The sequence below is a fragment of the Oryx dammah genome, unplaced genomic scaffold (genome assembly GCF_014754425.2).
Source record: "Oryx dammah isolate SB20612 unplaced genomic scaffold, SCBI_Odam_1.1 HiC_scaffold_12, whole genome shotgun sequence".
Lineage (NCBI taxonomy): Eukaryota > Metazoa > Chordata > Mammalia > Artiodactyla > Bovidae > Oryx > Oryx dammah.
Genome location: NW_024070196.1, coordinates 18638664 through 18665444, shown reverse-complemented (window position 1 = coordinate 18665444; position 26781 = coordinate 18638664). Strand labels below are relative to the sequence as shown.

The 26781-nt window shown below is 39.6% G+C and overlaps 1 pseudogene; it reads right to left on the bottom strand.

The window, feature by feature from the left end:
* Positions 1–12094: 12094 nt before the first annotated feature.
* Positions 12095–26781, bottom strand: part of LOC120871634 — a 117094-nt pseudogene continuing 102407 nt past the window's right edge.

Genomic DNA, 26781 nt, shown 5'->3' with positions numbered 1-26781 from the left:
ATTGTTAGTATCTCTTTCACCAACAGAAATATCAGAGACAAAACTCTAGGACTTAATAAGCACATATTTTGTTACACATGGAGGAATTTGAGTCCAAGGGTACTATGAAAATATTAACTATGTTTGTCCCTTCTCAACATCACAGTCATAAGACAGAAGAGTTTAGCATGAGGACAACTGTAATGACAGCAGAGTCACTGCCTCACACTGGAGCATGAATTCTTCATGACCATCTAGGTAGGATGCCTGGGTTTAAGAGGCTGAACACCAAGAGGGTTTCAAAGACCAAAGGGCAATTATTTCTTCTATATTTTTCTGTGCAAAGCATAAACTGGGACTATTTTGCTATAACTCAGCAATCCGTTAATTTGCAAGAAGAACAAAAAAGATATCTTTCTGTTTAGATTATGATTACACTCATGCTATTTATGTCTATCTATTTCAGGAATGAAGGTACATAATTAAGAAGACTCTTGAGACATTAAAAACCAGGCTACTTACCCACCAGGTCCCTAACACTCTCCCAGACTTCTGAAAAGCTTCACTTCATCCTTATGCTTCCCAAATTTCATTTGTTAGAGAAGAGCTTTGTAAATCCATAAATCTCCTGAAATGGCCTGCTAAAATGTGCAATTCTTGCCTGAGCTTGTGACATTTTCCTAGGGACAGTGGCTAGAGCTCTCATCAGATTCCCAAAAGGATCTTTGAGCACACTAAAATAAAGGCACTGGACACTTCTTTGGTTAATAAGCTCTTCAAATGCAAATTGCCCTTGGAAGGTTAGTGATGCCTTTTACACAAACAGTTCCCAAAGGCTGGTTAGTGTGTGGCCCATGCTGGCAGAAATTTTTTACCAGTCTGAAGCCTCTCTCTTAAGTACATTTTTGATGACTCCAGGTTGGGCAAATGGGGCACCCAGGTTGCACAGACCTGTGTGCCAGGAAATGCCACATGGTGCTTGCTCTGTAGTCTGGTTTTGGAAATTTTGCTAATCAGATGCCCTGCTCATTGCTTAATTTCTCAGATTTCTCATCAGTCCTACAAAGAGAAGTTGTGAAAAAGCAATAGAAACTTGAGGGCAATCATTTCAGAGCTCCTCTTAGTTCACCTAGAACATTTCAAATTGATGTGAACAAGTTAAAAAAACAGAGCTCACAGTTTTGTCAAGCTCCTCCATGTGAAATTTGATATTTGACAATGACTATGCTAAAAAAAATAAAGTTCCACAACATGACAGATGATCTTGATCTCTTGATATAGATTGTTCAGTTGACAATTAGACATGTGAAATTATAAAATAAAGATGAATGTCATAATTTTATTAAATTCTTTTAAAAATACATTCTATTTTTTTGACATGTCAGTATGAATTTGCCAACTCTCTGTTAGGCTGAACTATCTTTTATTGTAAGATTATATCCATTCTAATTTGAAAGTATTAATCTATCCTTTATTTTAGAAAATCATGGTGATAGAAGTTGAATAGAAAAGGTGGCAATTCAATTTTTTTAAATTTCCATTATTCCTAAAATCCAAAACCCTATCATTGATTTATACTGTAATATGAATTTACTTATCAACTTGATTTCCTACCTAGAAAAGGAGGAATGCTTTAAGGATGTGAAGGCAATGGAGAAAAGGATGAAGAGAAGTAGAGATGTCCTGAAGCTTAGAACCCTATGGAGGGTTGACATAGGTGGAAATTCTTATGGGTTGGGAGAGGTCAAGGTCAGTATGAGGGATCTGAGGACCTAGATATGAAAAGGGACGTAGGGAGGCCCCAAAACAAACTCTGCCCCTTCTGTCATGCTGTCAATGGCCTTCCCAAGCTGTCAAGGTGCATCTGCGGTAATCACTGCTAAACAAAGCTAAAAAGCAAATGTCGGCACTCCAAAGACACCTTGGAAGTGTTACATTTTATGTAAACATAAAAGCCGTACTTGGAAAAGATCTCTTGATATGTGTTTTTATAGAGAATTCTGCATTTTTGTTTTATTTTACTTGTATAGTTCTACCCTTCTAGATACATATACAGATGTCACTTACAGTCAAATCCAATAGAAACCTACAGTCAAATCCAATAGAACCTCTACAGTTCACCTGGGCCCAGCAACATGGCCACGACTGCATGGCCATAGAGATTCTTGCCTTTCTGAAGATTTTCTCAAATACCCCTTCACTGTTCTGCAAATATTTCTTTGGAATCAGTGAGATACTTCCACTCCATCCAATTCAACTGATTCATATTCAGCAGCCAAATAAGGATGTCAGATTTTTAAGTACTAAAGGTCATATTTATATTAAATGGGGGAAATATATATATATTTTTTTTAATTTCTAAAAGCCCTGGCAGAAGCCTGGCTTTTTTTTCTTAAGAATTGTGACCATCCATCTGAGAAGTGATCGCTCACCCAGTGGCTTGCTATTGAAATCTCTCTGGGACACTCAGGGCCTTTTGGTTTACAACAAAGAAAGATTCATTCTGCAGCTATATAAAAGGATCTTCTAATAAAAAAAAAGCTTCTTACCTGTCTCAAAGGAACATCAGATGGATGATTTAGGTAATGCCTTCAAAAAGGCACTTTTAAACGATGCCTTAGAAATAGAAGATGCTATCACTATTGTCATTTTTGTTATAGATAATAATGTTACTTGTTTTTCTTGGAAAAGCTATCTTTCCATCAAAAAATTTAAAAAGCCAAAAAAAAAAAAAACCAAATATCCTTAAAGTTGCCATTTGGTAGATTTAAAAATGTGTTTACAGCTAGATGGCTATTTCCCTTCTCCCTTTCTCCTCTCTGAGCCCAAGCAACCCCATCGAACCTGAGATTTCTGTAGTCAACGTTGGCGGAATTGAGACTGACAATAGAAATATGTAAGCAGAAAACAGCAGAGAACAAAATTATAGAAAGTTACCATAAGAGGAGACATTTGACAGCATGCAATTTAGACTCTGCTATACTAGTGGAAGACATGGACCCAGAAAACTTAAGCATCATTCCAAACATTATATAGCTAGTTAGGAACAGAATCATGATCGTCCTTAAACATAACCAATTGATTAGAAGGAGAAAAGGAAACCCCCGCCCCCACCCCCCACCATGCCTGTTTTAGCATCACCATGGTCCCAGAAGCTGCTTCATACTCAAGCCCATCAAGAGGGCACCCAAGTGCTGATGCGCTACAGCACGGAGGTTAGGAACTGGAACCTCCAACTCTGCCGAGGTTCTTTCCTAAGCCCACCCTACTGCCTAGCTCAGGGACTTTGAGCAAAGTCTCTCTCCAAGCTTAATTTCCCTCAGCTGTAAGGGTGGATATTATCAGTACTTACTCACCAAAGCGTTGTTGAAAGGATTAAATGTGATTACACAGACATATTTAACACAATCTAATAATAACTGTTGCCTTTCATATCTCTAGACAGCAAAATTAAATGAGGATTAAAAGAGAAATGCATATAAAGTGCTCAGCTCAATGTTGGACACCATAAGTACTCAACACATTTTGGGAACCATTATAACTCTGATTCTCAGGTAGCAGTAGTGGTAAATAACCCACCAACCAAAGCAGGAGATATAAGAGACATGGGTTCTATCCCTGGGTCGGGAAGATCCCCTGGAGGAGGGCATGGCAACCCACTCCAGTATTCTTGCCTGGAAAATCCCATGGACAGAGGAGCCTGGCAGGCTACAGTCCACAGGGTCATAAAGAGCCAAACACGATTGAAGTGACTTAGCACGCACACACGCATTATGACTCCATAGTCCTGCACAGGGATCCATTCAACAAGAACTTGAAGAGTCCTTCTTTCCTGTGTTTGTTGCTCAGCCATGTCTGACTCTTTGCCGGGAATGGTCCTGTGTCCCAGGATCCCACCTGAACTCAACTGCTGACAGTCAAATGGGAAAGATGGATGTGTGGTTGAATAAGAGCTCTACCTCCGAGCTGGGCAAACACAGCCCATGGGCCATATCCATGCCTCTTTTTGTATGGCCCACAAGCTAAAGACGGTTTTTATACTTTCAAATGTTTGAGAGGAAAAAAATCAAATGAAGAAGAATATTACAGGACATCGAAAGAGTCCATGAAATCCAAATCTCAGAGTCCATAATTAAATTTCATTGGGGCACAGCCGCGCTCATTCATTTTGATATTGTCTATGACGGATTACACCCAACAGCCAAATTGAATTTGAAGAGTTGCAACCGACACCATATGGCTGGCAAAACTGAAAATGTTTACTATCTGGCCCTTTACAGAAAACCTGCCAACTCTTGCCCTATGCCTTGGTAAATATTACAATACATATGTGTGAGGAAGGATGCTACGGAAGCATGTGGTAGGGTGTGGGGGTGCCTAACTGTGTCTGAGAACTTGTGGAAGCTTCTCTAAGGCACTGAGTCTTAAAACATGAGTAGGAGTTGCCAGATGGAAAAGGGCATATGGATGCATAAAGGTTCAGAGTCATAACAGAGCAAGAGAGGTTCTGGGAAAACAGCAAGACACGACACTGAGTGCTTCTGCAAGTTACCTCTGACTTCACTGTCCTAACAGCATCCACAGAGGCCATATTCTACGTCCCTGTGCAAGAATGCATTAGGTCTTCAGCTGTCCGGTAATCTCCAGAACATTGTCCTTGATGCCAGAACAATTCTCTTCTCTGAGAAAAATCACATAGAACTTTAGATCCCTCAGAGGTTTTTCAGTTTCGAATAGAAATGAGATTGAATGGCCTCATTATGAATATGCTCTTTCCTTGTGTCCATGCCTGGTGTCATTAGTACGTGTCACTGAATTCATCAGTAACTGTGACTGGTACTTATGGCAGGTGTGAAAACCATACTTGGCCACAGGTTTAAGGAGCACTGAGACATGTGATCCATGGATTTAAAAAGAGTAGAGGAAAAAGAAAATAAACAAGAGCAGTGCAGGACTTAGCAGGTGGCACCAAAATGACACCTGGTAACCGGGGAATGGCTGGTACAGGGGATTAGTATCTTCCAATCCTGGGGCCAGAAAGTGAGCAGCACAGACGGCCAGAGACATTCCTGAAACTTGGGACACAGAGGAGAAACAAATGGCAGATGCAAAAGTGACTAAGGTCACTAAGATCTGTGACTGGAACTGACTTCAATTAGTGAAATCAATTGAAGGCTCTGCTCTTATAAACTAAGAGGCTGCCATAAACTTAAAGTCACATGGTAGAAGCTAAGAAAGACAGAATACAAATCTGAAATGCTTACCAAAACAGAAACCAACAAGCCTCAAAAACAAGTATCAAGCTCACTTCTGACTTGGAAGGGTTGATTGGTTGGTCTACCATTCAGGACAGCTCTACTCGCCAGCCCTTCCTGTTTCCATACAAGGTCCAGAAGCTCATCCCAGCTCTTCCAGGCACCCCAATGCAGTCTTGAGCATCACTGCCTTCCTCCACCAAAATTCCATCCATCCAACAACAGGGTGAATGAGTTCCGCTAGGAGGCAGACCTATACAAAGTGCTGGGGATACAGTAGGGAACAAGACAGAAGCCAGTTGCCTCTCAAGGAGCTCTGTGCAGAGCGGGGGAAAATGTGATGGTCGATGAACTGAATTCTCTAGAATGAGACAACCAAGGATCCTACTAAAGCCAAGTGAGCAGTGGTCCACAGCGAGGAGAGGGAGAATGGGCTACCCTACTCTGTGGAGAGTGCTTGTGTCCCATTGTTTAGGAATGTTGACCAAACAGATATGACTTTTGCTTACAGCCATGAGGGCAGAGACGTGCTGAGGAGACAGATCCAAGCCACATGCAGTACACAGCCCTCAAAACATCTCTACCTGCTCCTGAGTCAATCTCTCTCACCTAAGATGGTGGTTTCCCAGAAGTCTCCTAAGTCCCTCCGAGTGTAGACTTCAGTGGGCATCCCCTCCAGGTGAGCAGAGGCTCCTGGAAACATCTGCACACTAGAAGGAGAACCAGCTTGTGTTCTTTCTTGGGAAACTACACAGCCCCTAAGAAAATGAATTGAAATTTTCAATTCATCCAGCCCCTGGTTCATTAGCTATGTTGGACACGCCTGAACCACACTTAGAAGCAAACCAGTACCCAGCTACAGGCAGACGAATGTCACTTACTGAGTGACCCTGGATGCAAAGAAATTGTGCAGTTTGGATTGCTGGGATCAACACTGAATCCACATTGCATATTTATCATCCTCCAAACAATGTTCACACTATAAATCAAGCCCTAGCTCTTTGCAAAAATGCTTTCAGGCACAAAGTATCTCGTTGTTACGTCCCTCATCCACAAACAGTGTATTTTCTTAAACAGAGCCAAAAGCAGCAAGCCATTCAACTAAACAGGAAAATGCTCTTAATGCAACAAGTGTTCTCTACCTGCCAAACTTCAATAAAGTCAGAGGGAAAATACATTTTCTTTGCTCTCAATAGAAGGAACGTAAGTTTGAGAAAAGCTGAGGGACCCACTTCTAACCTCTCTCACAAAAGCAATCAAACAAACTACCTGCTTTTTGTAAAGAATGACTGCATATAAATCTGCTACAATCTATGTAACATTATTATGTTAATATTTATGTATGTGCCAAAGTATACATAGCCTTATACAATAAATAACTCTACAAAAAAAAAAAAAAACACACAGTAAAATCTCTGCCTAAGGATCTTTACAATCAAATGTGTAAATAAAACAAGAAGGCAAACCTCAGATGAAATCCAGAGCTGGAAATGGGAATTCGAGTCAGAAACTGCCTCTAGTTTTGAGAATGTAAAAGGAAAGACTGTTGTAGAAAGAAGGACAAAGAAGAGAATAAAAAAGAGAAAGGAGACAGTAAGTATCCACTTCGAGAGTGAAGTGCTGTCTCTCCCCCTGGGCTCCAACACTTGGTCTGATGCTCAATTCCTTTCCAAGGAGAATCAGAGCAAAGAAACTGCAGCAAAGAGCATGAGTGTCAGGTGGCAGTTGAGAGTGAGGTCTCTGAGATAAGACTGGGCCCAAATCCTGGTTCTCAGAGGTGTATGATTCAGATCAAGGTCCTTCTTTAACTCTGTAAGCCTCAGTTTGCTTATCTGTAAGGTAGGTAAGCAGTAGTAACAATCGCTTAGTAGAGTCAAAGCATTTCAGAAAGATTCAATGACATAATGCAGAAAGCACAGTGCCCAAAATACCCCCAAAAAATTCTAAATAAATCTAAAGCACAGTGCCCAAAATACCCCCAAAAATTCTAAGTAAATCTTATCTATGCTGACTTTTTAGTAAATATATTAGTCTTCACCTTGAAGAGGAAAGGAAGTGGTTGAATGGTATGGTGAGGGACCCACTGGCTGGTGCCCTTTAGCCTTGGTTTTGGTATCACCAACAGGCAAATCATCTCACCACTCTGAAGCCAGTTTCCTCATAGAAAACAAAGATGTTGGACTAAACTATTCTAAAACTTCCTTATATGTGCAAAAGAATTCTATGAGAACTGTTTGAGATTAAAACCAACAAGTTCCTATCTAACTCATGTTTCTTGCCAAGATGCCAAGCACCATATGGGCTTTCTTGCTCTCTGTAATCTGGACCCAGTATTGCCACAAATCAAATCATGTCTCTTGAGACACCAATGACAAATTTAGACTAGAGTGTGGGCGTATGTCTTGTTCCCCAATAAGAGCTACAAGAAGGGTCAATCTCTTTCTTCCTGTACTTTAACATCAGTCACAAGAAGCAGGCTCTCTTTATTCTGAAAGCCACTTGACTTTGGCATTTTTCCAGGGTTGAGGTGACAACCATTACCTTCATCCTATAGGGAAAAAAAGAAAAAAGCCAAGACCTGGAATTATAGAAATAGATTCAATTTACTTTGTAAAGTTTCCCAAAATCTGGTATCATGGAAATACAAAATACAATGATTACGCTGAACAATAAAAATGAGGTTAAAACAGTATTGAATACAGCAAAAAAAATCATGGAAATATATCTTTCCTAAGAAAATATCTAACAATAGGTGATTTCTGAAACCCAGGGTTGTGGTACTGAGTGGCATACATGCAATTTTGAAATATCTCTTTGCTCCTGTTTCTCATAACCATCAATGCAATACTCTTGCTCTTTTGATAAGAGACTAGATATCATTTCATTTCCTTAGTGTTTCACAAGCATTTTGAAATCCTGTAACAAAGGGTGATGTGAAACGGATATATGGGATTTATCTGAAATCCAATTGTGCTTAAGCAGAATACTTCTTACAGAAATCCCCCTTGTATAAGATCATATGTGATATAGTTACACACCAATAGACAGTAGTCATAATAAATGATGCTAGTGATTACTGAAGCTGCAGGTATTAATGTTGTCCTCTTCTTCCCTTTTCTCTGGCTATTTGAGTCCCTTTTAAGCATAGCTCATTTCTATGTAATCCACATCCCTTTGGTTGAATGTGCTGCTTCTCTCATATAAAAATTAAATTCCCTAACAGCTAAAGATAGTACATAAACCAGAGAGGACAGATTCCGTAAGTCTCTATTGTGTTTATAATAATAGATTTTGATTTTTTTGTTGTTCAGTTTCAATTACTGAAGAGCAGCTCCAATTTTTGAGATATAGTACCGAAAATAAAAAATAGTTCTGTCATATCATACTTTATCATAGTGACAACCTGATTGGATGGCATGATATTGGTAAAAGAACATGGGTATAAGCCAAAAAATCTGGGTTTGCATCCTGACTGTACCATTTATTATGTGTGTCTGAGACTCAGCTGGTTCATCTGTAAAGTGAGAGACAGGATACTCTCCTCATAAGACCATTATGAGGATGAAACAGAGGAATTTAGATCAATGAAAGACTGCTATGCAAATATTAGCTGTGATTCTGATTTAATCAATGCCATCTCAAATCCTTTGTGAAAAGAGGTAGAATGATTAAATGATAGAGATAGACAGATGATAGATAGACAAATAGATAGGACAGTGTTTGAGAAACAGAATGTACCATTAATAATAATTCCCAGTATACGTATGACATTCTATCATTACAAACTAAAATTTTAGAAGTCTTGGAGTCTGTGCACACAGCTGTTGTGTGTGCACAGACTTGTGACCTGTGTGTGTTTGACTTGTGTGTGTTTGACTTATGACCTGTACCAGAGCACCCACCCAGCTAAGAGGATGAGTCGGGAACCCACACTTCACTCAGGGCAGATCCTGGGGACAGGACTGCGTCTGCCTGACGGTGGGAACACCCTTTTCTCATCCTCACAAAGCCCTCCTCACTAGCAGCGAGCCTGATAAGAATAACTGTATTAAACCCTCAAAAAATTCTGAGAGATATCATTGCGCCACTCTTACAAATTAGAAAACTGAGGCTCCACTTAAATGAATTGTCCAAGGGATTGACGCATCAGTCAAAGTCTTCTGACACCCAAGCCATCGCTCTGTTTAGTGCACAAGGAGACCAGAGAGCCAACCAAGTCAGTGCTAGGCTGTCTGACACAAAACGGCTGACAAAAACTCAGCCACAGGGGTTACACTTTACACTCTGCTCATCTCCACCTTGCCAGGTGGTGCTAGCGGTAAAGAACCCGTCTGCCGATGCAGGAGACATTAAGAGACCCAGGTTCGGTCCCTGGGTCAGGAAGACCCCCTGAAGAAGGAAATGGCTACCCACTCCAGTATTCTTGCCTGGAGAATCCCATGGACACAGGAGCCTGGGGTCGGGGGTCACAAGGAGTTGGACATGACTGAATCGACTTAACACAAACATCTCCACCAAAAGATCCTAAACCCACAAGAGAGAGAGAGATTATGTCAAGAGCTCAAAACACAAATCTTCAAAAGACAAACACAACGTCCACCACATACAACACACACACAAAAAAAAACAATTCTTTCCACCAAATATTTTTACTAGAAGCATAGGAAAAAGACATAGAGCTAAATAAACACAATGAACTACTTATTGATAGGAGCCATGGTAGAAACACAATGTGTTTTCCAGTGTGTATCTCTAAACTGATGGAGGGTTCACATAAATGCTGCCAGGATGGGGTGGGACTGACTGGCAGCTGGGAGGGTGGCCTGGAGTGTGTGATGATGAACTCTCAGTGGTGAAACTGTCAGGACAAACTGGCTGACCTGGTCACCAAGGGTGAGGCAGCAACCACAGCACCCACAGCCTGGGATGGGCAGAAGACTCAAGAGGTAGAAGATGAACGCTGAACAGAGGGGATCAAAGCATGTAAACTTAGCAAGCTTCACTGAGTGCCCATCACTAATATGTAGCAGTAATAGTATAGAAGTAGCAGTGGTATCATGTAAAATAGATCACTAGTGGGGAGTTGCTGTATAGCACAGGGAACTCAGTTCAGTGCTCTGTGATGACCTAGGAGGGTAAGATGGGGAGGGGGACGATCAAGAGGAAGAGGATATATGTATACATATAGCCGATTCACAGTGTTGTACAGCACAAACTAACACAACATTGTAAAGCAATTAGACTCCAATAAAAAATTAATAAGAGGTAGCAGTAGTAGCGGCAGCAGCTGACACTTAGCACTTCTATGCCACACATTAGTCTTGTTCCGTTGCTAAGTTGTGTCCAACTCTTTGTGACCTCATGAGCTGCAACACGCCAGCTTCCCTGTCCTTCACTATCTCCTGGACTTTGCTCAAACTCTCATCCTCTGTCGCCCCCTTCTCCTCCTGCCCTCAGTCTCCCCCAGCATCAGAGTCTTTCCCAGTGAGTCAGCTCTTCACTCGGTGGTGGCCAAAGTATTGGAGCTTCAGCTTCAGCATCAGTCCTTCCAATAAATATTCAGGGTTGATTTCCTTTAGGATTCACTGGTTTGATCTCCTTGCTGTCCAAGGGACTGTCGTAAGTGTTTTCCAGCACCACAGTTCCAAAGCATCAATTCTTCAGTGCTCAGTTTTCTTTATGGTCCAACTCTCACATCCATACATGATACTGGAAAAACTATAGTTTTTACTATACTAACCTTTGTCAGCAAACGGAGGTCTCTGCTTTTTAGTATGCTGTCTAGGTTTGTTAAAGCTTTTCTTCCAAGGAGCAAGCATCTTTTAATTTCATGGCTACAGTCACTGTCCACAGACTATTCACGAGACTTCAAAATGATTTAACCTTTGCTCCCTTATGAGCACTCCTATAGAGGAGAAAACCGGGGCACTGAGAGGCTAGGTTGCCTGAAGTCATTCAGCTAGTGAGTAGCACCAGCAGGGTTTAGATCCAGCCTCTCTAGACCCCGGGTCCATTCTCACATCCGTAACATGATAACTGCTATATTCATCCTGGTTCTCTGCCAGCTCCCACAGCTATAATAAAACTTGCCCCCTTTTTCTAAAGGAATTTGCCATCCAATAGAAATTTTGGAAGACCAGTAAACAGGACCATGGAGGCAAAGGTCCCATGTAAAGCTTCAGTCAGTCACAATTTTCCTGGGTAGACCCAGACTTTCTTGCCCTCTTGGATCCTCCCCATGGAGAGCTTGCCAATTATAGGAGCTTAACATTCATCAGAGGGAGGAGAAAGAATCAGACCTCCCCAAAAGTTCACTATCCTTCCAACAATAGATCCCAATTATGCACATTTGGTTTGAGCTCTTAGCAGGTATCTGGAATCTCTTTCTGGTTCATTTGAATTCTTCATCAAAAAAAAAAAAGAGTCTAGAATATCCTATAGTTTGCCATCAAATAAATATAAGCCTATACCAGGAAGCTGTTTGTTGTACTTACAGTGTTCTCTGTGAGAGTTAAATGGTCTTTAAGAAGAAGCTCTGAATATTTGTATTAAAGATTATTTATAAGCAGAACACACTATAAGTATACTGTTAACAAGAGTGACACGGTTTCCAAAAATGTGCAGAAAGTTCAAAGGCATTCAAACTGCTTTGTTTCCAAAGCCAGTATAATTGTTTCACTGATGGGCGCTGGAGCTCCCAGCTTCAGCCTGTACAGAGCCCAACAGCTCAACCCCATATGTGTTTGGCACACTGATGCTGTAAAACACTGCTGCTGAATTTTTTGTTTTGTTTTGTTTGTTATTGTTTTGTCTGAGTTTTACAGTTTTATTAACACAAACAAAATGTGCAAAGGAGCTGCCTATTCATTTTCTTAGCTGCACAGTCTGGCGTTGGGATTGGTGACTCCAGTGGGCAGGTGGGCTGCCCTTTCCACAGCAGCTTTGTGGGTCTTGGAGGAGATATTGTGAGCAGTCTCAGCGCAGTGACATGTGTTGTACATCAGTAGTACTTCAAGCTCCTTGATATTGTGGACCAGGAACTTGTGGAAGCTGCTGGGCAGCATGTGCTTTGTTTTCTAGCTGCTCAAGTAACTGATGTTGGGCATCACTGAATCTCCTGCACACCCTATTGTCAATGCCTCTTGGTTTCCTCCAGTTCTGCTTAAATGTGCACATTATCGGTCTGACAGATGTCAGATGAACTTTGTGGCCCTCTTTTTGGTGATCATTGGACTTCATGAAGGGTCTGAGAGCAGCCAAGATGTGGAGTTGGAGATGGCTGCCAACTTCACAGGCATCAGCCAAGGAAGAGAAGTTGCTAGAGTTTTATATTTTCTTTTTCTCAGATTTTTATTTTATTTTTTAATATAAATTTATTTATTTTAATTGGAGATTAATTACAAGATTGTATTGGTTTTGCCATACATCAACATGAATCCGCCACAGGTATACACGTGTTCCCCATCCTGAACCCCCCTCCCTCTATATTTTCTGTAAATAAACTTTCCCAGTTACTTACTGCTACATAACAAACCACCTTAAAACACACCAGGTTAAAGCAACAAATAAAACTTATTTGAGGGACTTCCCTGGAGGTCCAGTGGTTAAGACTCTGCACTTCCAGTGCAGATGGGGGCAGATTCAATCCTGCAGGGAGCTAAGATTCACAGCCTCTGGACCAAAAAAAAACAAAACAGAAACAATATCGCAACAAATTCAGTGAAGACTTTAAAAATGGTCCACACCAAAAAAAAATATAAAAAGAAAAAACAAAACATTTTGGCTCATGAATCTGCAACCTCAGCAGTGCTCAGCAGGGATGGCTCATCTCCCACTCAGCTCCATCTGATTGGATGCATCTCTTTATCTCCATCACATGGTCTTTATATTATGGCAACTTCAAGGTGCCCAGACTTTTCATATGTGGGCTCCAGGCTTCCCAGGCATCTGTTCCAAGAAAGAGAGCCAGGTGGGAACTGGGTTTCCCTTTACTGCTTTGCCTTGGAAGTCATGAAGCCTTACTTCTGCCAGGTTCTATTAATCCAGGCCAGCAGTTCCAAGCCAGCCCAGGCTGAGGGAGAGGGGGAAAGAGACTCCACCTGTTGAGTGGCAGTGAAGAGGTTTTGCAAAATCAGGTGGGTTGGAAAATATGGCTCCTATGATTTTTCTATGCAGTCTAGTATATGAACCCACAGGAAGAATCTGTTTCAGAATCTATACCAGGAATTAATGTGATGTTAACCAACCAAATGTTGGCTGAACTCATCAAGCTATGATTCTTGTTTCTCTTTCTTTCCATTAGCTTCCAGAAAACTCAGTGACAAATGTGTTGCCTTCCTCTAGTCAGATCCCTCGGTAAACTCCATATTTAATAACTTACCTTGTCTTCATTTTATTTTCCTACCATTAGTTTCCCTCTGCTTCAATTTTCTGACTTTTAAAACACCCTGTTTTTTGTGTGTATTTTCCTAAGCTGTCTTAAAGTGAGAAATGAATTTTAAAATACTCTAAGAAACCAGAGAGCCCACACAATAGGAAATACATCAGTTTAAAAAAAAAATACCAAGAGAGTTCAGTTCAGTCGCTCAGTCATGTCCGACTCTTTGCGACCCCATGAATCACAGCACGCCAGGCCTCCCTGTCCATCACCAACTCCTGGAGTTCACCCAAACTCATGTCCATCGAGTCAGTGATGCCATCCAACCATCTCATCTTCTGTTGTCCCCTTCTCCTCCTGCCCTCAATCTTTCCCAGCATCCAGGGTCTTTTCAAATGAGTCAGCTCTTCACATCAGGTGGCCAAAATATTGGAGTTTCAGCTTCAGCATCAGTCCTTCCAATGAACACCCAGGACTAATCTCCTTTAGGATGGACTGGTTGGATCTCTTTGCAGTCCAAGGGACTCTCAAGAGTCTTCTCCAACACCACACCTCACTAATAAAGAAGTGCATATTAAAACAAATCATCGTTTTTTTAATTCATAATTTAATCTGGGTCCTAACTCAAGGCTTAGTCCTTCACTGGTGAATTTTCAAAATAATTTTCTTCCCTTTTGTCAGGGATGTAGGCTGGCACGTGAATAATGACATTAGCACTGATATGTGCACCTGAGAGCTGTAAACCTGCACAGCTGTTTTCACAAAACAATTTGGTGACCCTTATTAAATGCCATAAACTCTGATCCAGGAAGATTTCTTCTAAGGTCTAAAATAAAGAAATAATCCAAATTCTGGGAAATTTGTATTACATATTCAGTTCAGTTCAGTCACTCAGTCATGTCCAACTCTTTGCGACCCCATGAATCGCAGTACGCCAGGCCTCCCTGTCCATCACCAACTCCCAGAGTTCACTCAGATTCACGTCCATCGAGTCAGTGATGCCATCCAGCCATCTCATCCTCTGTCGTCTCCTTCTCCTCCTGCCCCCAATCCCTCCCAGCATCAGTCTTTTCCAATGAGTGAACTCTTCGCATGAGGTGGCCAAAGTACTGGAGCTTCAGCTTTAGCATCATTCCTTCCAAAGAAATCCCAGGGCTGATCTCCTTTCAGAATGGACTGGCTGGATCTCCTTGCAGTCCAAGGGACTCTCAAGAGTCTTCTCCAACACCACAGTTCAAAAGCATCAATTCTTTGGTGCTCAGCCTTCTTCACAGTCCAACTCTCACATCCATACATGACCACAGGAAAAACCATAGCCTTGACTAGACAGACCTTTGTTGGCAAAGTAATGTCTCTGCTTTTGAATATGCTATCTAGGTTGGTCATAACTTTTCTTCCAAGGAGTAAGCATCTTTAGGATATATGTATTTCCTATACGCACTGGGATACCATCTCAGCTTATTTTTTTTAAAGCTGTGATAAAAAATATACATATACTTTAACTAATTTTAGTTGCACAGTCAGTGGCATTAAGAAAATTCTCACTGTCGTGCAACCATTACCACTATTCGTATCCCGGACTTTTTCATCATTCTCAACATAAGCTCTGTACTCATTAAACAATAACTCCCCATTCCCTTCTCCTCAAGAGTGGTTAGCTCCTGGTAACCACTATTCTATTTTCTGTCTCCAAATATGACTAATCTATGTACTTTACATAAGTGGAATCATATTTGTCCTTTTGTGTCTAGCTTACTTTATTTAGCATAATATTTCAGGTTTGTTCACACTGTATCCAGCGTCAGAATGCATATAATATATATCATATATATGTCACATTTTGTTAATCCATTTATTCATTCTTGGGCATTTTTTTTGTTTCCACCTTTTGGTTATTGCAAACAACGCTACTGTGAATGCTGGTGTACAAGTATCTGTCTGAGTACCTGCTTTCAATTCTTTGGTGCACATATCTAGAAGTGAAATTGCTTCTAACCTATATCAATGAAAAATTAGAAGCAATTGTCAGGCACAAAAATAAGGGAACTGCTAACTAAATTATGGCATGTGCCCTTGATATCGTGTCTCCTTTTCAAATGAGGGCTCTAGAGGCCTCGCAGGCCGCCTACCCAGGCCTCCTGTTCGCCACGCCTTGCGCTGCTTCCATCACAGCACCTGTCCTGCCATGCTGATTGTTTCCGCTGCTAGAGCTCTGTCAGGATACAGATTATGTCTTCCATCTCTGGCTGCTTGATAAGCGTTGATTAGGTGAACGAGAGATTAGCTGGAAATAGGACAGTCAAAAATCACCTCATAATAAATTTGATTCAGATGGCTGTCAACTAACTGTGAAAACTTTATCAAGGACATGAACCTAGACTCTAATTTGGGGAATACAAAGTGAAGATTCTATAATGAATAGGAAAGTCTTAGGAGGAGTGTGATTATATCTAGTAATTCAGGGCATGAAAATTGGTTCCTTTACCTGAGTATTTAATATACAGAGAGAGTAAGATTCTTGAAAAATCTGGAATCTTTCAGGAGGGTCCAATGAATCTTTCTTACATGGAAGCATTCATACTTACACATTACTCTTTCCATTCTAGTCCAATGAGTGTACATACAAATACACATGCCTGCGTTTTGAGATAATATATATGTCCAATATTCTAAAATGCCAGAGCTGATAAATATTTAATAGCCATAATATATCTAACCCACTAAGTCTGAAGAAATAAACTGGTCTTTAGTAATACACATCAGTAACCCCAAATCTAACTCATTCTAGATCTTCCCTCTTTTCACTTAATAATGTATTCTCTTGAGAGTTGAGTCAGACCTTTATTCAGCACAGTTCCTCTGAGAAGTCTTCCCTGATACCCTTTCGTGGACCACATCCATCACTCTCTCCTTCCTTCCACTGCTTTACTTACTCTTCAGGTCACTGATTGCCATCAGACATGCCACTTGTTTAATGTTTCCTTTATTTATTTTCTCTCCCTCATTTTAGAAGATACATTCCTTGAAAGCAAAAGCTTTTATCCACTCAGCACCTAAGCAATACCTAGAATATAATATCAATTCAATAAAAATTTATGAAATGACTGTACACAAAAAAAAGGAACATTTCATTAAAAAGTTAGGACCTATAGAAGAGATCATAGGCAAAACATTCTCTGACATAAATTGTACCAATGTTTTCTTAGGTCAGACTCCCAAGGAATTAGAAACAAAGACAAAAATAAACAAATGGGACCTAATCAAAGTTACAGGCTTTTTAGGAAAAGAAACGATAAATAGAAAGACAACCTACAAAATGTGAGAAAATATTTGCCAACAATGCAACAAACAAGGGCTTAATTTCCAAAATATACAAACAGCTCATACAACTCAACAACAAAAAAACAAACAACCCGATCAAAAGATGGGCAGAGGACCTAAATAGACATTTATCTAAAGAAGAAATACAAATCGCCAATAGGCGCATAAAAAAGATGCTCAACATCATTAATTATTAGAGAAATGCAAATAAAAACTACAATGAAATATCACCTCACACGGGTCAGAATAGCCATCAGTAAAAACTCTACAAGCAACAAAGGCTGGAAAGGATGTGGAGAAAAGGGAACCCTCTTATACTGTTGGTAGAAATATAAATGGGTGCAACCAACATGGAAAACAGTATGGAAGTTTCTCAGAAAACTAAAAAAGAGAATTACCATATGATCCAGCTATCCTACTCCTGGGCATATATACAGACAAAACTCTAATCTAAAAAGATACATGCAACCCCTATGTTCATATCAGCACTAACAATAACCAAGACATGTAAACAACCTAGATGTCCACTGATAGACAAACTGATAAAGAAGATGCATACATATTTGCAATGGAATACTGCTGCTGCTGCTGCTAAGTCGCTTCAGCCGTGTCCAAATCTGTGCAACCCCATAGAGGGCAGCCCACCAGGCTCCCCCATCCCTGGGATTCTCCAGGCAAGAACACTGGAGTGAGTTGCCATTACAATGGAATACTACTCAACCATAAAAAAGAACAAAATTATGACATTTGCAGCAACATGGACGCAACCAGAGATTATCATGCTAAGTAAATAAGTCAGAAAGAGAAAGACAAACACTATACGATATCACTTATATGTGGAATCTAAAATGTGACAGACATGGACCCGTCTATGAAACAGAAAGAGTCATGGATATAGAGAACAGATTTGTGGTTGCCAGTGGGGAAGGGGTTGGGCAGAGATGGCATACAAGCTTAGGTTAGCAGATTTAAGCTACTCTACATGGAATGGATAAACAACAAGGTCCTACTGTATAGCACAGAGAACTATATCATTAATAAATATCCTATGATAAATCATAATGGAAAAGAATATTTTAAAAGAATGTATTTATATGTATAACTGAATCACTTTACTATAGAGCAGAAAATAACACAACATTGTAAATCAACTATATTTCAACTATACTTCAATAAAAAATAAAAGTTACCATTTTGATTTTAAAAAATTCAGGACCTCAGTTATATATATATATAACATATATACAACATTGTGTGTATATATATATATATAAATATATATACACACAACACACACACACACAAATTACATGTAAACACCTCAAAAGTAAAAATGACATCAAAACTGTAACATTAGTGAAATTGTGACTGATTTTTTACTGTATTCTAAATGTCCTAATGTAACTGCATTACTTTTTTTGTGGGCTATCTGTCTTGGTAGGGCGGGGCCAAGATGAGAGTCTGCTACCAAGAATCTTCATATTGGTACTTCAGTGAATTCATACTTCTCCAGAATCCTTTCTCTCAAATTTGCAAGCTCAACTAATTGATCTTTTTCATAATCAGAGAGTAAGCAGATCATTCTTCAATGGATACACTCAAATTAACCCTGCATACAAATGACTAGTATATAAATCTAAACGCAACCAATGTCTTTAAAGCAAGAAACTTAACTGCCAAAGGGACCTCAAGTTGTACCCTGTTAACTTAGTGATCATAGAATTAAATCAGCACCTCTTGTCTTTAAGTCCTGATGTTTAATGGGATTGATTGTTCTATGTGGGGACCTGTTAGCTGTGTCACTTCAAAAAAGCTGTTCTTGTCCCCAGAGAGATGAAGTCCACAGGCCAGGAGAACTTCTCTTGGGCACAGCTGGGATGTTAGGGCAAGTCAGCTTCCATAACTTTACAGACTATTACTGATCTCTACTTTCTTTTCTGACTGACATGTTTTTTCTTATAATGTATTAATTCAACTTCATTCATAACTTTCTGACATGCTAAAAGAGGTACTTTAGTATTGCATTTCCTGCTTCTGGATTTGAGCAATATTTATATTTGAGCCCTGATTTGCATATATTCTAATATTGTTATTATGCTTCGATTTTATAGATAATTCTCAGAGACCTCTGGAGGAGGAAAATGGCACCCCACTCCAGCAGTCTTGCCAGGAGAATCTCATGGACAGAGGAGCCTGATGGGCTACAGTCCACGGGGTCGCCAAGAATTAGACACGGCTAAAACAACTTACCACACCCAGACCATTTCACCAAATTTGAGAAGGCTGAAATTTCTGAAGACCAAGTGAGAACAAATATATAGAAATACTGCTTTGTAATTGTTTCTACCATCCCAAGTTTTACCAAGGTAGATGTGACCTGGAAAATAATGTTTACATGCCTAAAAATTAAGTTTCAATGGGCTAGAATCCTTTCACTTATGGAAAGTGATTCATTCCCCAATGAGAGAAGATCATGTAGTTAGTCACTATGATTCCTAGTAAAATCAAGCTATATGCAACTTTAAAAAAGGGTTATGAATTTGCAAAAACAATTTTAATGCCAAAGAATAAAAACAGCATTATAAATACCCATCTCCACCACCCAAAATAAACATTAAATATTTTGTCCTATGTGCTCCAGACCTTAATCTTTTAATAAATAAAGCATCACAGTCAAGGAAACTGTCCCCTACATTCCCTTCTCCATCCTCATTCCATCCCAAGAGGAAGTAATGGATGCAATTTTTGAATATATAATAAATAATGTAGCACACTGTTTTTTAATATAAAAATACATGTACCCCAATGTTCACAGCAGCATTACTGACAATAGCCAACTAAGTGTCCATTAACAGATGAATGGATAAAGAAAATATGATATATATTTTCATATATACATACAATGGAATATTACTCAGCCATTAAAAAGAATGAAATTTTACCATTTACAGCAACATGGTTGAACTTGGAAGGTATTATGCTCATTGAAATAAGTCAGAGAAAGACAAATACTATCTGTATCACTAATATGTGGAATCTAAAAATACAACAAACTAGTAAATACAGCAAGAACGAAACAGACTCTCCAGTGGTAAAAAAAAAAAAAAAAAAAAAGGAGGGGCTGGCAGGATTGGGATAAGGGATTAAGAGGTACAAAGTACTATGTATAAAATAAATAAGATACAAGGATATATTGTACAGCATAGGGAATATAGCTAATATTTTATAATATTACAAATAGAATATAAACTTTAAAAATTATGAATCACTAACTTGTATACCTAAAATTTATACAATTCTATAAATAAACTATGCCTCAATAATAAAAAAAACAGTAGATAAAATAATAAGCAAAAGTATAAAGGCAAGGAATGGCTATATCAAGGTAAATTTTTAATACAAAAGATAGGAAGGTAATATTTTACTCTCCTTACAATTGCTATAAACTGAAACAAACCTGATTTCTTTCAAATTAAATAAAAAGTAATTAAGAATAGCAAAATACTTTACTGAAAAGTATAACACAGCCATAATCTCACTCTTCCCTTTCAGCTGAGTGTGAGAAAATGATAGCAGAATGTTGAGAGCTGGGAACCAGAGATAAGATAGTGTTTGCTCCTTCCAGCAGTTCTTCCTTTTTAGAAACTGAAAGAGGAGGAGACTAGGAGAGGCTACAGTGATTTCTGATCAGTGAGTAGCCGGAGGCACCATGATGCCAGCCAAGCCTAAAGGATAAAAACCCATGTCTGGGCACGGCTTTTGATTCCAAGCTAAGAAATTCAAGGTAAACTACAAAAAGCATTGTAATCATGGACTACAAGTGTTTGTTTACAATAAATAAATAAATCTAAAATTAGTTTTAAAGTTACCCAATTTTTCCCTAATTTTTCCATAGTTTTGTCTGCCTTAAAAGTGACTATAAAGCTTTAAGTATATAAGTCATTAAAGGTATTTCAATGAGGTTTTCAACTGAAAAGAAAAATAATGTACAAATTGGGGCTTACCTATCAGGGTCAGATTTCTAATCAAACAAGAAGATTAAACCTTTTATTTATTGCTGATTCTTACTAAAATCCAACTAATTATAACATTGTGTGTGTGCTCAGCCATTCAGGTGTAGCTGATTCCGACCAGGCTCCTCTGTCCATGGGATTCTGCAGGTAAGATTACTGGAGTGGGTGGCCATTTCTCACTCCAAGGGATCTTCCCAACCCAGGAATCGAACCCACATCTCCTGCACTGACAAGCAGATTGTTTACCACTGTGCCTCCTGGGAAGCCCCCATAATAACATTAAGGGAATAAAAATATATTCACTCCCAAGTTCTCAGAGTACGAGTGGGGCTTAGCAACCGACTCTAGACTGTGGGAGAGAGTACAGGTCACCCGAAAGGCAAACCGCAGGAAACAGGAGGGCAGAAAGGAGCAGAAGAAAAGTAGCAACACAGTTGTGGAAGCTGGAAAAGATGTGGACTTGAGGCAACTGAATAGTCAAAGGGAGAAGGCAGAAAGTACCACAGCGGGGAGTAGGGGGAGGAAGATAAGAACTAATCCCTTCATACCACAGAATTCTAGAAAGATTCAGCATTTGGAAGTGCTGAGAGACAAGGCTGACAAACAACACCTCTCTTTTTCTCAGTTGAATATACAACTGGTTAAGACACAAATGTGGACTTCCCAGGTGGCGCTAGTGGTAAAGAATCCATCTGCCAGTGCAGGAGATGCAAGAGAGATGGGTTCAGTCCCTGGGTTGGGACGATCCCCTGGAGGAGGGAAGGACAACCCACTCCCGTATTCCTGCCTGGAGAATCCCATGGACAGAGGAGCCTGGCAGGCTACAGTCCATGGGGTCGCAAAGAGTTAACACGACTGAGAACACACTATTGTACCATTGCATAAGACACAGATGCAGGACCAGGGCAGCAAGAGATCAAAATGTCACATTTAATGTGAAACCCAGGATTGGATCCTGGACCAGAAAAAAAGATTTACGGGAAAACTGATGAAATTCAAAAGATCTGTGGGTTAGTTCATTGTAGTATATTATGTTCTATCTCGGCTTTCTAACTCTGTCCTGTGGTTACATAAAACATTGACTTCAGGGGAAACTGGGCAAAAAGAATCTAAGAACACTCTGTACTATTTCTGCAACTTGCCTGTACGTCTAAAATCATCACAAAAATTAAAACTTTTTTAAAAGTTAAATGTTTATTACAAATAAAGCACTTCTTAGAAAACATGGCTTATTATGCCTGAATTAGACAAATGTTCTGATTCCACTCCTGGATTAGACAGACTTATCCAATCAGAATCACAAGCCATGACGAGCCAATTCAAGTCTCATCAAAGGACAGTGCCACAGGCCCTAAGGTGACCACCATCAGAGGGTGATGAGAACACATGCTCTATTACACACAGGCAAATCTTACGTGTAAGAACTGAGGCTCGTGTAAAGTAAAAGTGAGAGGAAAGGGCTGAGCCCTACCTCCCCAGTTCTTCTCCCAAACTCTTCAATTAAGTCGCTCTTGTCACCTAGAGAGGAGTGAGGCCAAAGAAGAATCCAAGAGTACTATTCTAATTCAGCGACTTCAGACATTTTGATCTCAAGACCCCCTCATACTATTAAAAAGTATTGAAGACCTCTAAGAACTTTTGTTCACATTGATCATATACTAAAAGTAACAGCTTTTGGTAAGTTTATAGGCCAATATATATTTACACATATGAGTGAAAATGTTAGTTGCTCAGTCATGTCCATCTCTTTGCGACTTCATGGGCTGTAGCCCACCAGGCTCCTCTGTACATGGGATTTTCCAAGCAAGAATACTGGAGTGGGGTGCCATTCCCTTCTCCAGAGGATCTGCCTGATCCAGGGATTGAACTCGGCTCTCCTGCCTTGCTCTCCTGCCTTGCAGGCAGATTCTTTACCATCTGAGCCACCAGGGAAGCCTTTACATGAGTGTGTGTGTGTGTGTGTGTGTGTGTGTGTACATACATACCTACTTGGGCTTCCTGGTAATTCAGTGGTAAAGAATCTGCCTACCAGTGCAGGAAACCCAAGGTATACGAGTTCGATTCCTGGGTCGGGAAGATCCCCTGGAGGAGGAAGTGGCAACCCACTCCAGTATTCTTGCCTGGAAAATTCCATGGACAGAGGAACCTGGCAAGTTACAGTCCTTGGGGTCACAAAGAATTGAATGTGACCGAGCATGCACACACACACACATACACACACACACACATATATATTTACCCAAAACTGATACTTTCTGTATTTATTTACTAACTGACTTAACAATATTAATAAATCCAGTACATGGTAACACGAATAACACACTTTATGAAAGATAATCGTTTATTAAAAAAAAAAAAACAGTGAGAAAATCAGCTCTGTTGTACATTTTTACACATCTCTATAATGTTTGGCTTAGCAGAAGATAGCCAGATTCTCTTACCTGCTTCTGCGTTTAATCTGTTGTGGTATCACACATCATCTCACCTCTGGAAAATTCTCCCATATGCTCAAAGGAGTATATGAGAGAAAAGGGCAAATTTTATCTTAGTATCATTATAAATTCTTTTGACCTTCAGAAGACCCCGAGACCACACTCTGAAAACCAATGTTCTAATAAATGCCCCTCAATGTGCAGTAATGTCAAGGTACATGTTCTCCAAACAGGAGACATGAAGTGCTTGTGAAGGCTGGAGGGAAGGTGAGCCTCAACCAGAGCATCACTGTTTGAAAGTCTTTCTATGAAGCAGTTAAACCCTCATCCTAAGTCCCCTCCATTAGCTGGTGTGCATCTGGGTGCATGCTAAGTCACTGCAGTTATGTCCAACTCTTTGCAACCCTGTGGACCGTAGCCCACCAGGCTCTTCTGTCCATGGGATTCTCTAGGCAAGAACACTGGAGTGGGTTGCCATGCCCTCCTCCAGGGGAGCTTCCCAACCCAGGGATCAAACCCACATTTCTTGTGTCACCTGTATTGACAGGTGTGGTCTTTACCACTAGCGCCACCTGGGAAGTCCATTAGCTGGTACAATCAGGTAACTGTCTGTCTCCCTCCATGTTAGCAATTTACTGAAAGCCTAAACCCAGACAAGCTCCAGATTCAGGGGTGCCAGCAGGGCTGAGGAACACCCCACTAAGGCAGGAAAACCAGGTGAAATTGTGCACAAAGTGTGATGAGATTTCCCACCCCACTTACCCGGCTCTGCTCTTAGAATCCTGAAGCCTAGTTTGTTATCTGTCCCCCAACATACCCACCCTAAAACAAAACAATCCAAGATGGGGGAAAGAGAGTTATAAATACTAAGTTGAGATATCTATCAATGAAAGAGCACCAACGAATTACCCTAAATTAAAGCCCAAGTCTTGACAATCCCTGCCTCTGAACATATAGTTCCAATCAGCTTTCATGCATCATTCTTCAGCACTAATATTTCAATTTCACTAAATCAAACATTCTCATAAAGCATCCAATGGGGGGAAAAAATTAGACAAAATGATAAAAGTAGAATGGAAGGACAAAGTGTTCAAAGAGAGAGAGAGAGAGAGAAACATTCATCAAACAACAAAGGAGTTCTTAGAAGTTAAAAATATAAAAGCAGAATTTTAAAAATCAATAAAAATCTTGAAAAATAAAGTTGAGAAAATCTTTCAGAAAGCATATCAAAGAAACATTGGTAAAAAATAGAAAGTATAATACAAAGAAAAGCAAAGAATCAATACAGATTAACCATGTAACAAATATGAACCCAGAAAGAGATAACTGAGAAAATTATCAATAAATAAAAAACTTTATTTTTAATAAATGAAAACTTTACAGAATTGAAGAGCTTGAGTTTCCAAATTGAAAGAGCCCATCACATATCCAGGACAATACACAAATGTATGAAGAAGAAAAAAAAATCCCACACACAGTATGAAACTCCAAAATACAAGGGATAAAGAGAAAAGTCTAAAAGTTTCAAGAACACAAAGACAGGGAGTACACAGCAATAAACATCCACAATGGCATCAGACTTGCCAATAATAACTCTGGAAACTACACGGTAAAGAATAAAGCCCTCAAAATTCTGAAGAAAAATGCTCTCAACCTAGAATTCTAAACCAAAACCCTCATTCAGGGATGAGGACAGATTAAAGACAAGTTCACAGATGTAACATCTGAAAAAGATTACTTCCCAGGCAACCTTTTTCAGGATGTCACCAGAAAATGTAGCCCACCAAAAGAAAGAACATGAAATCCAGGATAGAAGATATGGTAGCCAGTCTTCAAGGTGGACCCAATGAGCCCCTCTCCTGGTATCCACACCCTTGTACAGCTCCCTCCTGTGCTGGACAAGGGCTGGTCTGTGAGACCAAAAGAGGACGGCAGAACTAGCAATCAGTTACCATTCAAAGTAGGGTCAAAATATTACTGCTGCTGCGGCTAAGTCGCTTCAGTCGTGTCCGACTCTGTGCGACCCCATAGACGGCAGCCCATCAGGCTCCCCTGTCCCTGGGATTCTCCAGGCAAGAACACTTACTACCCAGCCATAAAAAAGGAATGAAACAATGCCATTTGTAGCAACGTGGCTACAACTAAAGGTAATCATACTAAAAGAAGTCAGACAAAGAAAGACAAATATCATATGATATGACTCATATGTGGAAACTAATTTTTTTAAACGACACAAATGAACTTATTTACAAAATAGAAGCAGACTTACAGACATCAAAAACAAACTTATGGCTACCAAAGGGAAGGGATAAATCAGGAATTTGGGATTAACACACACACATAAGATAGATCACCAACAGGGACCTAACTTATAGCACAGGTATCTCTACTTAATATTCTGTGACAACCCAAATGAGAAAAGAATCTGAAAAAGAATGAACATATGTATATGTATAACTGATTCACTTTGCTGTACACCTGAAACTCACACAACATTGCAAATCAACTATACTCCAATAAAAATGTTCAAGAAGGAAACATAATTAAATCAAAAATGGTTGCCCAACTATGAACAATATTTACAAAATCATAATAGTGATTTTATAACCAATTTATACCAAAACTATAAAAACCTCCCGAGAGTATGAAGTAATCAAAGGTTGTGTAGTAGGGAAGATATGGTGGCAGGATGTGCAGAAAACTGAAATCTAACTTCTAGAGGAGGAAGTAAAAAGATAATGTGTAGACAGAGAAAACAGACCTGTGGTCGCCAAGCAGGAGCTAGATACGAAAGGGATGGACGGGAGATTGCGATTGACAGATGCAAACTATTATACATTGAATGGATAAACAACAAGGTCCAACTGTATAGCACGGGGAACTATATTCAGTATGCCATGATAAACTATAATGGAAAAGAATATTTTTTTAAGTGTATATGAATAACTGAACCACTTTGCTATATAGTAGAAATTAACATTGCAAATCAACTATTCTTCATTTTTTTTTAAGATATCTAAAACACAAAGATCACAAATTGTGGTGTAAGTATGCTATTGAGAAATTCAAAGATTAACACCAGAATAAGAGCTAAAAGAATTGATAGTGCTTGACACTGGGGAGCAGAAATTCAGAGTGGAGAGGAACAGAGTCATGCAGCGTTCTTCCACTACAAGCCTTATCATTCTGTCTTAAAAAAAAAATCCACTTTAAATAAAATATTAATTTAACAGTCTGTACCTATCATAGGACAGAATCCATAGATAATGTCTCATATTTAACAAATCATAAAACAGAAAATTTCTTCGGATATCTGTTAGTAGCCACTAGAAGATACCAAAAATAGAAAGGTCAAGTGTGTTTCCTCTGGGAGGCAGGACGGGGAATGGTCTTCCTGTAGGTAT